This window comes from Oncorhynchus mykiss, chromosome 7, assembly GCF_013265735.2.
Source record: "Oncorhynchus mykiss isolate Arlee chromosome 7, USDA_OmykA_1.1, whole genome shotgun sequence".
Classification (NCBI taxonomy): Eukaryota; Metazoa; Chordata; class Actinopteri; order Salmoniformes; family Salmonidae; genus Oncorhynchus; species Oncorhynchus mykiss.
Window position 1 is genome coordinate 57,648,940 of NC_048571.1, and position 15,597 is coordinate 57,664,536.

The 15,597-nt window shown below is 42.9% G+C and overlaps 1 protein-coding gene across 2 annotated transcripts in view; it reads left to right on the forward strand.

Annotated features, from left to right (window-relative positions):
- The first annotated feature begins 3,100 nt into the window (after nucleotides 1-3,100).
- cdk18 (cyclin dependent kinase 18) overlaps nucleotides 3,101-15,597 on the forward strand; it is a 50,892-nt gene continuing 38,395 nt past the window's right edge. For both annotated transcript variants that reach the window (XM_021609833.2, XM_021609832.2), the window contains exon 1: nucleotides 3,101-3,457. The gene's annotated coding sequence lies outside the window, so the exon portion shown is untranslated. The remainder of the gene's footprint in view (nucleotides 3,458-15,597) is intronic.

The window sequence follows — 15,597 nt, forward strand, 5'->3', positions numbered from 1 at the left end:
AATGTTCCCACAACCTACAGTGCATTCAGAAAGTATTCAGACCCCTTGACCTTTTACACATTTTGTTATGTTAAAATGGATGAAATTACATTTTTCCTCATCAATCTACACACATTAAAGACAAAGCGAAAACAGGTTTTTATAAATGTATTAAAAACAATAAACATAAATACCTTATTTACATAAGTATTCAGACCCTTTGCTATGAAACTTGAAATTGAGCTCATGTGACAAATAAAATTGATCATCCTTGAGATGTTTCTACAACTTGATTGTAGTCCACTTGTGGTAAATTAAATTGATTGGTCATGATTTGGAAAAGCACACACCAGTCTATATAAGGTCCCACAGTTGACAGTGCATGTCAGAGCAAAAACCAAGCCATGAGGTCGAAAGAATTGTCTGTAGAGCTCCGAGACAGGATTGTGTCGAAGCACAGATCTGGGGAAAGCTACAGCATTGAAGGTCGCCAAGAAGACAGTGCCCTCCATCATGCTTAAATGGAAGAAATTTGGAACCACCAAGACTCTTCCTAGTGCAGGCCACCCGGCCAAACTGAGCATGGTCACTCTGACATGGTCACTCTGACAGAGCTCCAAAGTTCCTCTGTAGAGATGGGAGAACCTTTCAGAAGGACAACCATCTCTGCAGTACTCCACCAATTAAGCCTATATGGTAGAGTGGCCAGACGGAAGCCACTCCTCAGTAAAAGGCACATGAGAGCCCGCTTGGAGTTTGCCAAAAGGCACTTAAAGGACTCACAGACCATGAGAAACAAGATTCTCTGTTCTGATCAAACCAAGATTGAACTCATTGGCCTGAATGCCAAGCTTCATGTGGCAGCATCATGCTGCGGGGTTGTTTTTCAGCAGCAGGGATTGGGAGACTAGTCGGAATCGAGGGAAAGATGAACGGAGCAAAGTACAAAGAGATCCTTGATGAGAACCTGCTCCAGAGCGTTCAGGACCTCAGACTGGGGTAAAGTTTCACCTTCCAACAGGACAACGACCCTACAGTAAACACACAGCCAAGACAATGCAGGAGTGGCATTCAAGACAAGTCTCTGAATGTCATTGAGTGGCCTATACAGAACCCGGACTTCAACCCGATCTAACATCTCTGGAGAGACCTGAAAATAGCTGTGCAGCGACGCTCCCCATCCGACCTGACAGAGCCTGAGAGGATCTGCAGAGAAGAATGGAAGAAACTCCCCAAATACAGGTTTGCCAAGCTTGTAGTGTCATACCCAAGAAGACTCAAGACTGTAATCACTGCCAAAGGTTCTTCAACAATGTTCTGAGTAAACAATCTGTATACTTACATAAATGTGATATTTCTGTTGTTGTTTTTTTATATACATTTGCACACATTTCTAAAATGGGGTATTGTGTGTAGATTGATTTGTAACGTAACAAAAATTTGAACAAGTCAAATGGGTCTGAATGTTTTGGGAACCTTTAAAGAACTGATAAAGGCTGTTATGTTATCATTCTTGCAACATCAAAGGAATCCAATCAAATTGTATTTGTCACATGCACTGAATACAACAACCTTACCGTGAACGCTTTACTTATGTGCACCTTGATACAAACATTTTCTGAACCTCAGCACAACTCGACAGTTTTAGCGTTTTGGGAACGTATATCAAGTCATGTTAACCCTATGTTCCCACAACCTAATGAAACATTCTGGGAACCTTTAAAGAACAGACAAAATGTGTTATGGAGACATTTTTGTAACATCAGATGAATGTTTTTTGCACTCTAAAAGAGACATTGTAGAATCTTCTGCACAACCGGACAGTTTTTGTGTTTTGGGAACATATCTTTTGTGATGTCCCCACAATGTTCCCACCCGACTGTTCCCACAACCTAATGAAACATTCGTGGACTTAAAATAACAGATTAAATGTGTTATAAGAACGTTCTTGCAACATCAGGCACATGTTTTATGCAAACATACAAACATTTGGGGAATGTTCTTTGGTGGTTGTTACAGATGTTGTGGACAACATTTTAGTGAATGTTAGGAGAACATTCCAAGGATATTTAATCTAAAAGAAAATTGATAAACAAATATATTTTGTCAAAACATTTTCTCAAGATAAAACCCTAGCTAGAACTTAATGGGAATCTTAGCTAATGTTCTGGAAATGTTCCCGGTTTGCTGGGTATTCACTGCTTTTGCCTTGGGTTGGGTTTACGAGACTAAAAGGTGCATGTGTTGTTCTCATAACTGCTGTAAAGGAGATGATTGTTGAGAGCATCCTGACGGGTTGCATCACTGCCTGGTATGGAAACTGCTCGACCTCCAACTGCAAGGCACTACAGAGGGTAGTGCGTATGGCCCAGTACATCACCGGGGCCAAGCGTCCTGCCATCCAGGACCTCTATACCAGGCTGTGTCAGAGGAAGGCCCTAAAAATTGTCAAAGACTCCAGCAACCCTAGTCATAGACTGTTCTCTCTGCTACTGCACGGCAAGCGGTACCGGAGCGCCAAGTCTAGGTCACCGAGGCTTCAAAACAGCTTCTACCCTCAAGCCATAAGACTCCTGAACAGCTAATCAAGTGGCTACCCAAACTTTTGCATTACACCCCCCCACCCCCCCATATACGCTGCTGCTATTCTCTGTTATTATCTATGCATAGCCACTTTAATAACTCTACCTACATGTACATAATTACATAAATGACCTCGACACCGGTGCCCCTGCACATTGACACACTGACTCTGTACGGGTAACCCCTGTATATAGCCCCGCTATTGTTATTTACTGCTGCTCTTTAATTATTTGTTATACTTATCTCTTCATTTTTTTGTATTTTCTTAAAACTGGATTGTTGGTTAAGGGGTAGTAAGCATTTCACTGTACGGTCTACATCGGTTTTATTCGGTGCGTGTGACAAATACAATTTGATTTGTTCAGTTGCTTCAACCTGTTTCCAAAAAATGGCTGTCCTGCATTAGCTGGTTAAAGTGAGAATCATGTCAACACTGCAGGGCAGGCTGTGGAACGCTTGTGCGATGCTGAGCTGTGATTGGCCGTTGCTATAACAATGAGGGCGGGGTAAATGCGGTAGGGGGCGGAGAGAGAGATTGACGATAACACTCTTCTGTAGCGTTCCCTCTCTTCTCATAATCTCGAGTTAGCTTCTGTTTTTTTCTGTTTATTATTTTTCAGTCAGCAGGTCATTGCATGCAGGCGGACGGAGTGGCTGAGTCCTGCGCTGTCAGAGGGGGAGATTGGAGTGGTTGTCTCTTGCTACTACGCTCTCTCTATTTCTCTCTCTTGCTTGTGTTCTGCCTGCTACCATCGGAATAACATTCCTGCAGCTCTGGATTATCTGCCTAAAACACAGAATTACACTTTTACACACACACCTGGGAAATCTCTGGATACCGTAAACAGAAGGAGAGAGGCTTCTGTTTCCCTTCGCGGGCGACCTCTTCTCCCCTGTAAGTACAACTGCAGCTGCTCTCTCTCTCCCTCTCTGCAGCGGTGTGTAACGTTACTTCTCACGTTGTCTGTATGTCTGTATCTCTTTCTCTCTATCTTTCATACCTATCTGTTTTACCGTTTGCAAATGGAAGCACTTTATGTATCTAGTCCCCCCATTTGAAGGTGTTATAGGTATTTGGACAGTGTATTAAAGTAATCAAATCTTTGTTGTACCCATATTCCTAGCACGCAATGACTGCACCAAGCGTGTGAATCTACAAACTTGTTGGATGCATTTTTCAGTTTGTTTTGTTTTGTCTCAGATTGTTGTGTCCAATAGAAGAGAATGGTAAATTGTTAATAAGAAAATATGTTTCTGAACACCTCTATATTAATGTGAAATGCCTCCATGATTATGGATATTGAGGAATAAATCGTGAAAACGTAATGAGTGAGAAAATGACACAGGCAGAAAGATCATACCACCCCCCTCAAAAAGTATGCCTGCTAATCTTTGTGTGTCTGTGTCTCTCTCTCTTTCTGTGTGTGTCATACCCCCCCCCCCCCTAAAAAAAATGCTAACCTCTTACCATTACCAATAACAGCGGAGGTTAATGTGCCGGTGTTCTTTTCTCACCCATCAATAGTCACGATTCATTCATGATTATCCATAATCAAATCAAATTGTATTGGTCACATACACGTATTTAGCAGATGTTATTGCAGGTGTCGCGAAATGCGTGTTCTTCTAGTTCCGACAGTGCAGCAATATCTAACAAGTAATCACGGTAACACACACATTAACGTAGCATGTCTTGGGGATATGATCAAATATGAGAATACACTCAAATAAAAGGTGACATTCTGTATTGTCGCTACATTTGATCTCAAATCCAAAATGCTAGAGTTAAATTAAAAGTTTTAGCTTGAGGTTTCTACAGATCTGCCAACCCTGGCTCTGTAAGGCCTTGCCCTGTGTCCTTTGCAGTGACACATATTCACCTCTGGCACTCTTGCACAATTTATTTTATTTAATTATTATTAGATATTTTTTTAAATAATTGCCAGCTTGGTTCTCCAAAGACACTAGGCTAAAGATAGCTGTTTTAAGAGCTAGTTAAAAACACGGTCTCACAATGAGTGAAGATGGAATCGCTGAGAAAGAAACAGGGAGCGTAAAGGTGTGTGTACAGGTGTAGGATCTTAATTTAATCACCCTGTTGCAGAACACTTCCTAATATTGAGTTGTACCTACTACCATACCCTATTCAAAGACACTCAAATCTTTTTTCTTGCCCTTTTTTCTTGCACACATACACAATCCATATCTCAATTGTCTCAATGTTTAAAAATCCTTCTTTAACCTGTCTCCTTCCCTTCATGTGCACTGATTTGAAGTGGATTTAACAAGTGACCTCAATAAGGGATCACAGCATTCACCTGAATTCACCTGGTCAGTCTATGTCATGGAAAGTGTTGCCAGTTATTCTGCTCTCTGGCACACTCAGACTAGAGTGCTCTGAAATCGGAGTAGATAGCCAGAGTAAATTTACAAACACACCCTTAGATTGACACACATGTGCGTTAATAGACTGTTAAGGATTAGACATATTGTACTTTTCTTAAATGTTTTTTTGTATTTGACTAAAACAAGCAGACAACAACAAAATTGCTTTTGAAAAACGTAAACTATTTGTTGTGAGCCAATGGGGTAACCTAGGTAACACCAGGTTGTTTTCTAATACCGACTGGGATTATCGCAATTATGCATCACCTAATCAACATAGAACCTCCCTTTTTTTTAAATATATATTTTGAATATTCATCAGTGTGTTGTGTGGAAGCTCTGTGGCAGCAGACTGTCAGCAGGGCAGAGGGAGACAGACTGAGATAAACAGACAGACAACTATTAATAACTCGAACAGCCTTTATCAGCACTGTTTGTATTATGTTGTTACATTACCATAATTAAAATAAAGGTTAAATAAATAAAAAAATGTGTACACTACCATGAAGACTGAGGGACTAGAGTAGTGCACATGTTATTTCCTTAAGTTTCTAACTGTAGTTATATCATCAAACAAGAACTAGTATGCTTATACAAACGTACTTGCATTTTTAAAATGAAATTAATTATAAAATTACATGTATACTTTTGTTAATCCCTTTGAGGCTTTGTCTTCATTCAGCTTTGACTTAACTATACTATATAAAAATCTAAACGCCACATGCAAAAATTTCAAAGATATGACTTAGTTGCAGTTCTTATAAGGAAATCAGTCAATTTAAATTAATTAGGCCCTAATCTATGGATTTCACATGACCGGGCAGGGGTGCAGCCATGTGTGGGCCTTGGAAGGCACAGGCCCACCCACTGGGGAGCCAGGCCCACCCAATCAGAATGAGTTCCTCTTCAAAAAAGGGCGTTATTACAGACAAAAATATTCCTCAGCACCCTTGGGATCTTTCATTTCAGCTCATGAAACATGGGACCAACACTTTACATGTTGCGTTTATATTATTGTTCAATATATATTCAGATCCTCTTTTTTGTTGCAGCCACATTTCTCCACCACTCAACTTTTTAGAAAACAAAGACAAGCACAAGAAACAACCATTTTAATAAGCCATTATCAATCATCTGCTAACAGAGGTCACATACACAGAAAAACATTTGATAAACAATGTTATTCTTACAAACAACGGCCTCTAGTCTTATGTCGAGGGCTTCCTTGGGAACAGGTTAAAAGTACTACGTAGGATGGATAAGTATACCAATATGAACATACTGTACATTTGGATAGAAAAACACATACTTACTAGCTAGCTAACAACAACTATCTACTTCCTGTTTTGTCTTCTTCTGCTGTAGTGACTGCTTATTTACTACCAACATCAACTAGTAAAATCACTACCTGATTACTATTGACAAGCCTGTGTGTACTAAAGCGTTAGTGTTTTTAATACTTATTTACAACCAACATCAAGTAGTTAAAATCTCTACCTGAGTACTACTTTACTACTGGAAACACTGTTTTCCTACTGAACACAAAACTCTAATTGTGTATCTGAGTAGTGCATAAACTACACAATCCCTACAAGTCTCTACATAGCCACTACTGCATGAAATATGTTTTGTCTAGTATTTCAGTAGTCGTTTTTCATTACGTAGGAGAGAAATACAACACTGTGGAAGGGAAGAGAGAAGGCAACTGTTCTTGAGAAAATATATATTTTTTGGCTGAGGACATTTTGATACTCTTAGTTTGACCGTAGCTTCTGTTTGCGTCTTTAGTTGACACAATGTAAAAGCCCTTTTCCTTGGTAAAGATACACTGCCTCACAGAGACGATAAGACGCATTCCTCTGTACCTCATGTAGAAGGGGTCTGCTTGTTTCTGCCAGCTTACGCTTAATCGTCTTAGCCTTAGCCCTGAGACATGTAGTGGCGGTCACTCCTCAACCATGATATGAGTAGTGGTGATTTTCTGCTCTCTGAGGCACGGATGTATGGGCAAAAGGTCAGCAGTCAGCATCAACCTTCTCTGGCCTCGTGTGTGTGTGTGTATACATACATACATACATACATATACACACACACACACTGTATGTGGGGGCATTGATTGTGAGAGAGCTGGGGGACAAACAGCAATGAGTAATTTGAGAGTACTCTGAAATCAGGGTTAGATGAAGCCGTCAATAGAGCCAATACATCACCACTCAGATGTCCGGGATGGTGACATCATCAGTACTATTTAGATGGCCTGGCTCATGAATACTTTATGAAAGAGAATAGTTCAGCTTGCTTAATGTAATGAGTACGATGGGAGACAGAGAGCTGGTTTCAAGCGCAGGGCGCAGTAGGTGTTTTTTAGTAAAGGATCACAGAAGGCAGGTAGCTGGGTCCAGGGACAGGCAGAAGGTCATACACAGGGACTCCAACAAGGTAACGGTACAGGCAGGGAAAAGGCTAATAACGAAGTCCAAGAGATCAGGCAAGAGGTTGATGATAGGAAATCTGATAGGCAGGGAATAGGCAAAAAGACGTTGTTAGTGAGGATGGCCAAAAACTATGATACACAGGAGGACTAATACGGACATAAACAGAGCTTCGACTAGATTGTGTATCAAAACAAACAATACCTCAAAATGATGGGGTGCAAAGAAGTGAACTAAATAGTGTGTGTAAATGACATACAGGTGTGTGAACAGGTGATCAGAATTCAGGTGATTGGGATCTAGAGAGTGAGCTGCGTTCAGGGGAGCTATGTGTTTGAGAGTGTGAGTTGGAAGCGGACGTTTCACTTAAGGCATTCCCAGCCGATTGTTATATTTTGGTTCTCCTTGAATTGCGGTGGCATTTGGGCATGGTTAATTTTTCTTGATTAAAAAAATATATATCTCTAATTGTAAATCAACTAATATGGCAGTTTAATAATGACTTTAAATCATTATTACCATTATGATAACAATGTGCCACCAGTAAAAGTAGTAACACCAATTACACATTTAAGGTAATTGAGGAACGTCAAAACTCAAGTTTAGGCGTTCAGACAAGTTAAGGAATGGGTTAAAGAAATCCTCTGGTACTGTTGTATACTTTTTAGCCAGTAGTTCCAAAAGTAGCACTTACGAGCCAAACGTGGTCCCTGAAAATCACATAAAATGTCATATGTGCACATATGTGCATCCCGTCATTATTCTCGCTCTGCTGTGTGTTTATCTTGCTAGCTATCACTCAAATGGCGAGGGTCTGAACTGAAGCTCTTGGTTAGAAATCAAATTGCTAGGGGGCAGGTCCACATGGGGGGAAATGTAGGGAAAATGGCAAAAAAACGAGAAAAAACCCCCCCAGCTAGTTTCAGACAAGAATTTTCATGGCTAATTGAGGTAAAATAGTCATTCTGATCATGTAGATTCTGCATGTATGAACTACACATTGACACATCCAGCCCAAAGCGGGAGGATTAAAAAATACTTTTCTATTCACAAAAATTTCCAGAGCATGTCTTTAAGTTTTGGGATAAGGTTTAAACAGAACATTTTTAAATTACTTCTGTGGTATAAATTACTTGCATTATGTTTGATCATTGATAATCAGTTCAATATAAACAAAATATGTATAACAGTCATGTAAAAAAGTAAGTAAACCCCCTGGAAAGTAGTATTTCTATTTGGACAGATGAATATGTAACCTTCACTTCAACACTTGACGGATAAAGGTACTTATACTTTGCAATAATTTATTCATCAAAAATCTACAGAAATGCAATTCCATATACAGTATATAAGACCACTTTCCAAAGGGTCTACTTACTTTTTCACGTGACGATGTGCAACTATTTGCCACCACATTTCAAGAATGACCCATTTACAGGGTTAATGGGGTGCCCTGACTTTTTAGAATTTCAAACCTTCCCAGTACTTACTCCATGTTAGTGAGTTAGTGTAGTGTGTATGATGCCAGGGCTGTAGGGTTAAATGTAATTTTTAAACAGTATACACTGAGTGTACAAAACATTAAGAACACCTTTCTAATATTGAGTTGCATCCCCCCCTTTTGCCAGCCTCAATTCATCTGGGCATGGACTCTACAAGTTGTCGAAAGCATTCCACAGGGATCCTGGCCCATGTTGACTCCAATGCAGTTGTGTCAAGTTGGCTGGATGTCCTTTGGGTGGTGGACCATTCTTGATGCAAATGGGAAACATTTAAGCGTTAAAGAAAACAGCAGCATTGCAGTTCTTGACACAAACCGGTGTGCCTGGCACCTACTACCATAGCACGTTCAAAGGAACTTAAATGTTTTGTCTTGCCCATTCACCCTCAATGGCACACACACTATCTATGTCTCAATTGTCTTAAGGCTTAAAAATCATTCTTTAATCTGTCTTCTCCCCTTCATCTACAGTGATTTAATGTGGATTTAACAAGTTAAATCAGTAAGGGATCATAGCTTTTACCTGGGTTCACCTGATCAGTCTATGTCATGTAAAGAGAAGATGGTCTTAATGTTTTGTACACACAGTGTATATAAGTATAGGAGAAACAGGAGCTAAGAATCACACAGGACCAGAGAAGCTCACCATGAAATGTCCCAAATTCCAAACCAACACCTAGCTCCCACCCCTAGACACCTCTTAATACCAACTGTGAGGAGTTCCCTTCTCTGAAGTCCCCTTCAATACCATTGACCCATAAAAGCCGCGTATTTTACGAGTCTAGGGAGAGAAACAATATTTCCTGCCTCAGGAAGGTACAGTAAGTGACATCACTGCACAATGCTAATTTTAGCCCCATTCTTACAGGACTAGTATTACTAAAGAATTTTGGTTATGTAATTTAATATTTAAAAAATAAAATAATAATTCACCTTTTATTTAACCAGGTAGGCCAGTTGAGGAGAAGTTCTCATTTACAACTACGACCTGGCCAAGAAAGTAAAGTAGTGCGACAAAAACAGCAACACAGAGTTACACATAGGATAAATTAACGTACAGTCAATAATGCAATAGAAAAATCAGTATACATTGTGTGCAAATGAAATAAGGAGGTAAGGCAATAAATAGGCCATAGTGGCGACGTAATTACAATTCAGCATTTAAAACACTGGAGTGATATGTGCAAGTAGAAATACTAGTGTGCAAAAGAGCAGAAAAACAAATATAAGGGATGAGGTAGGTAGTTGGTTGGATGGGTTATTTACAGATGGACTGTGTACAGCTGCAGCGATCGGTAAGCTACTCTGACAGCTGACGCTTGAAGTTAGTGAGGGAGATATAAGTCTCCAACTTGAGTGATTTTTGCAATTCGTTCCAGTCATTGGCAGCAGAGAACTGGAAGGAAAGGCGGCCAAAAGAGGTGTTGGCTTTGACCAGTGAAATATACCTACTGGAGCATGTGCTGCCAGTGGGTGTTGCTATGGTGACCAGTGAGCTGAGATAAGGCGGAGCTTTACCTAGCAAAGACTTATAGATTACCTGGAGCCAGTGGGTTAGGCGACGAATATGTAGCGAGGACCAGCCAACGAGAGCGTACAGGTCACGGGGGTGTGTAGTATATGGGTCTTTGGTGACAAAACGGATGGCACTGTGATAGACTGCATCCAATTTGCTGAGTAAAGTGTTGGAAGCTATTTTGTACATTACATCGCCAAAGTCAAGGATCGGTAGGGAAGTCAGTTTTACGAGGGTATGTTTGGCAGCATGAGTGAAGGAGACTTTGTTGTGAAATAGGAAGCAGATTCTAGATTTAATATTGGATTGGAGATGCTTAATATGAGTCTGGAAGGAGAGTTTACAGTCTAGCCAGACACCTAGGTATTTATAGTTGTCCACATATTCTAAGTCAGAACTGTCCAGAGTAGTGATGCTAGTCAGGTGGGTGGGTGGGGACAGCGATCGGTTGAAGAGCATGCATTTTGTTTTACTAGCATTTAAGAGCAGGTGGAGGCTATGGAAAGAGTGTTGTATGGCATTGAAGCTCGTCTGGAGGTTTGTTAGCACAATGTCCAAAGAAGGCCAGATGTATGCAGAATGGTGTCATCTGCGTAGAGGTGGATCAAAGAGTCACCCACAGCAAGAGCGACATCATTGACGTATACAGAGAAAAGAGTCAGCCCGAGAATTGAACCCTGTGGCACCCCCATAGAGACTGCCGGAGGTCCGGACAACAGGCCCTCCGATTTGACACACAGAACTCTATCTGAGAAGTAGTTGGTGAACCAGGTGAGACAGTCATTAGAGAAACCAAGGCTGTTGAGTCTGCTGATAAGAGGGGGGGCTTGGGCCCTAGAGAAATGCTTTTTGAAATTATTGTGGATTTATCGGTGGTGACAGTGTTTCCTAGTCTCAGTGCAGTGGGCAGCTGGGAGGAGGTGCTCTTATTCTCCATGGACTTTACAGTGTCCCATAACCTTTTTGGAATTAGTGCTGCAGGATGCAAATTTCTGTTAGGAAAGCAAAGGCTAGCTTTTTCAAACTTGACTGTGTATATTGGTTCCTGACTTCCCTGAAAAGTTCCATATCGCGGGGACTATTCGATGCTAGTGCAGTATGCCACAGGATGTTTTTGTGCTTGTCAATGGCAGTCAAGTCTGGAGTGAACCAAGGGCTATATCTGTTCTTAGTTCTACATTTTCTGAATGGGGCATGCTTATTTAAGATGGTGAGGAAAGCACATGTTTTTTAAATAACCAGGCATCCTCTAATGAGGAGGTGAGGTCAATATCCTTCCAGGATACCCGGGCCAGGTTGATTAGAAAGGCCTGCTCACAGAAGTGTCTTAGGGACTGTTTGACAGTGATGAGGGGTGGTCGTTTGACCGCGGACCCATAACGGTCGCCAGCAATGAGGCAGGGATCACCGAGATCCTGGTTGAAAACAGCAGAGGTGTATTTGGAGGGCAAGTAGGTCAGGGTGATATCTATGAGGGTGCCCATGTTTACGGATTTGGGGTTGTACCTGGTAGGTTCCTTGATAATTTGTGTGAGATTGAGGGCATCTAGCTTTGATTGTAGGATGGCCGGGGTGTTAATCATATCCCAATTTAGGTCACCTAGCAGCATGAACTCTGATGATAGATGGGGGGCAGTCAATTCACATATGGTGTCCAGGGCACAGCTGGGAGCTTAGGGGGGTCTATAACAAGTGGCAACAATGAGGGACTAATTTCTGGAGAGATAGATTTTTAGAATTAGAAGCTCGAACTGTTTGGACATAAACCTGGATAGTATTACAGAACTAGCAGGCTATCTCTACAGAAGATTGCAGTTCTATCTTGACGGAAAATGTTGTAATTGGGGAGAGATTTCAGAAATTTTGGTGGCCTTCTTTAACCAGGATTCATACACAGCTAGGACATCAGGGTTGGCGGAGTGTGCTAAAGCAGTGAATAAAGCAAATTTAGGGAGGAGGCTTCTGATGTTAAATCTGTAGTAGAAGACGTCCTAAAAGCCCTCCAGCCTTCAGATGTGAGCTAAACAGTGCACTTTATATGCATTTCTAAGCTATGAATGAGAAAGTGAAGTTGTCATTTCCAAACTTTTAGCTCAATTTTATGCTGCTTTGCGATCTATTAACAGCAAGGGCTCAATAAATAAATATTTTTAATGATTGCCTATGTTCAATTCAATCGCACATATCATATAAACAAAATCATTCACTGTGGCCCTTCATATTGTTGTAAGTGGAGATCCCACCTACATAGTTATTGTATGAGTGATGGCTTACCAGCCAATCACATGAGAGTTATTCGGTTATATTTGTTGGGCTCTGGTTTAAGTGTCGGATTTTGACTTGACATATTGCCCTAGAACAGAGTCAAGCTAGTTCTGGACAACTAACGGTAATCGGAAATGACTATAAACTCAGAGACATTATTGTGCCGTCCAGCTACAAGTTTATTGACTGTTTATATAAGTAAACAGACATTAGACTCCCCTCAATTGGTGTAGCTAGCTAGCTAGCGTGAATCCAACGTCCCCATCTCTCTATGGCTGATGATCATCACATTGCCATGACAAAACTGTAAAAACAACTGAAGCCAGATGTCACACCCTGATCTGTTTCACCTGTCTTTGTGATTGTCTCCACCCCCTCCAGGTGTCGCCCATTATCACCTGTGTATTTATACCTGGACTCTCTGTTCGTCTGTTGCCAGTTCTTCTTGTTTGTTCAAGTCAACCAGCGTTTTTTGTCTCAGCTCCTGTTTTTTTCCAGTCTCTCTTTTCTCACCCTCCTGGTTTTGACCCTTGCCTGTCCTGACACCGAGCCCGCCTGCCTAACCACTCCGCCTGCCCCTGAGCCTGCCTGCTGACCTGTACCTTTGCCCCCCTCTGGATTACCACCCTCTGCCTTACCCTGATCCTAATCCAAAGATTTTGACTCCCCCATCGGTTTGACCATCCGCATTGATGCGTGATTGTGGGAACGACGGATGGAGAGGAAATTCGATTTCACTAGCACGTCCAGGGATTCCACCTCGCCTCCGAGTCATCCAGGAAGTCCCCGACGGTCCCATGACCTAGAGCACCCGAGATTTCCCAACCTTCCTCGAGAGTCACCGAGGATGGCCAAGGCACTGTTTCCCAAGCCCAGGCAACTAGGCAGGGCTGGGCTGTCGCCAGCGGAACGGCAACCCCGGATCAGAACAAGGAGCTGTCTGTATTGCAGGACTTTTGGTAATTTTGTGTCCTCGTGCCTGGAAAAAAGACCAGGCTCACCGATAAGAGCGAGTACTCTGGTGGCCATATGGGGAACGTTTTTCCTTCCCTTACTCGCACCATTTTTCATGTCATTCTGCTGTGGGGAAACCAGTCCAAATCTCTCCGGGTCCTCATTGACTCTGGGGCCGATGAGAGCTTTTTGAATGCCACGCTGGCTTCCGAGCTGAACATCCCCACTCAGCCCCTCTCCATTCTCGTGGATATTAGAGTGTTGGTTGGACACTTTATAAGTAGGGCCCCCCCTCCCCCCCCCCCCCCCCCCCCATTCTGATGGCAACACCGCCATATTGACCGTGGCGGATCGCTTTTCCAAGGCCGTCCACTTCATTCCTTTCCCCAAGTTACCCTCTGCCAAGGAGACGGCCCAGCTCATGGTGCAGCACGTCTTCCGGGCCCATGGGCATGGTCTCCGAATGCGGCCCTCAGTTCTCATCCCGGTTCTGGAAGGCGTTCTACACCCTCATTGGGTCGTCGGCCAGCCTGTCTTCAGGGATCTACCGCCAGTCTAACAGACAGTCGGAGCGAGCCAACCAGGACCTCAAGACCACCCTGTGCTCCTCCAACCCCACCACCTGGAGCCAGCAGCTGGTGTGGGTGGAATATGCCTGCATCACCCTTCCCTGCTCTGCCATGGGCCTATCACCGTTTGAGTGTTCCCTGGGGTATCAGCCCCCGCTCTTCCCTGAGCAAGAGGAAGTCGGCATACCTTCTGCCCAGATGTTTGTCCGCCTTTGTCATCGTACATGGAGGAAAGCCCGGTCGGCACTCCTCAAGACCACCTCCAGGTATTGATGACAAGTGGATCGCCATCGGACCCCAGCTCCACAGTATTGTCTCGGGCAGAAGGTATGGCTATCCACCCGGGATAGAGAGGGGGTACTGTCACTCCCTGATCTGTTTCACCTGTTTTTGTCATTGTATTCACCCCCCTCCAGGTGTCGCCCATTTTCCCCATTATCCACTGTGTGTTTATACTTGTGCTCTCTGTTCGTCTGTTGCCAGTTTGTCTTGTTTGTTCAAGTCAACCAGCATTTTGTGTCTCAGCCCCTGTTTTTACCAGTCTCTCTTTTCTCACCCTCTTGGTTTTGACCCTTGCCTGTCCTGACTCCGAGCCCGCATGCTTGACCACTCTGCCTGCCCCGGAGCCTGCCTGCCAACCTGTACCTGTGCCCCCCCTCTGGATTACCGACCTCTGCCTTACCCTGACTCTGAGCCTGCCTTCTACCCGGTACCGTTTCCACTCCACTCCACTCCTGGTTTACTGACCCCTGCCTGCAATGACCTGTCTATTGCCTGCCCCTGTTGGAATATTAAACTATTGAATAAACAATGTGGTCTGCATCTGGTTCTTACCTTCATACCTGATAAGATGTTGCATCTTGAGGAGGACCATTTCAACTTTGGAAAGTGATACACTGTGGCAGGACGCTGTCAGTGCATGGAGCCAGTGCATCAGGATACAGATTGAGATATAGTTTTTTCTTTTCTAGCTCAGAATATACAGTATTTTTCAAAATCACAGTGTAATTTTAAAGGCATGTGCTGTTCTCCTACTTAGCGGCAGCTAAGCGAGGTCCAGCAGCAGCTAAGCGACAAATCAGAGAAGAGATGTGACCAACTGGAGAAGAGAATCGGCAGGAAGATAGATGTCATCCTAAGCTCATGTGAGTCTGCTCCGCTCTGCTCACTTATCATGGTTCTGCATCTGGTCTATTTTTCAATGGGGCCCCATCAAACACACCCTTTGCAGCAGAACTTCATGTCATTGACCAGTATGCCCACAGCTCAGGTCCCCCAATCACCCAGTCAGACCGAGGGAAACTGGTTGTAGGCTTGTCTAGAATTCTCCCATGGCCTTCGAACATGACATACAGTATCTGGACACACCCATGAAACTGCCAATAGGCCCACGTCCAGATCTTCCGTGGCCAG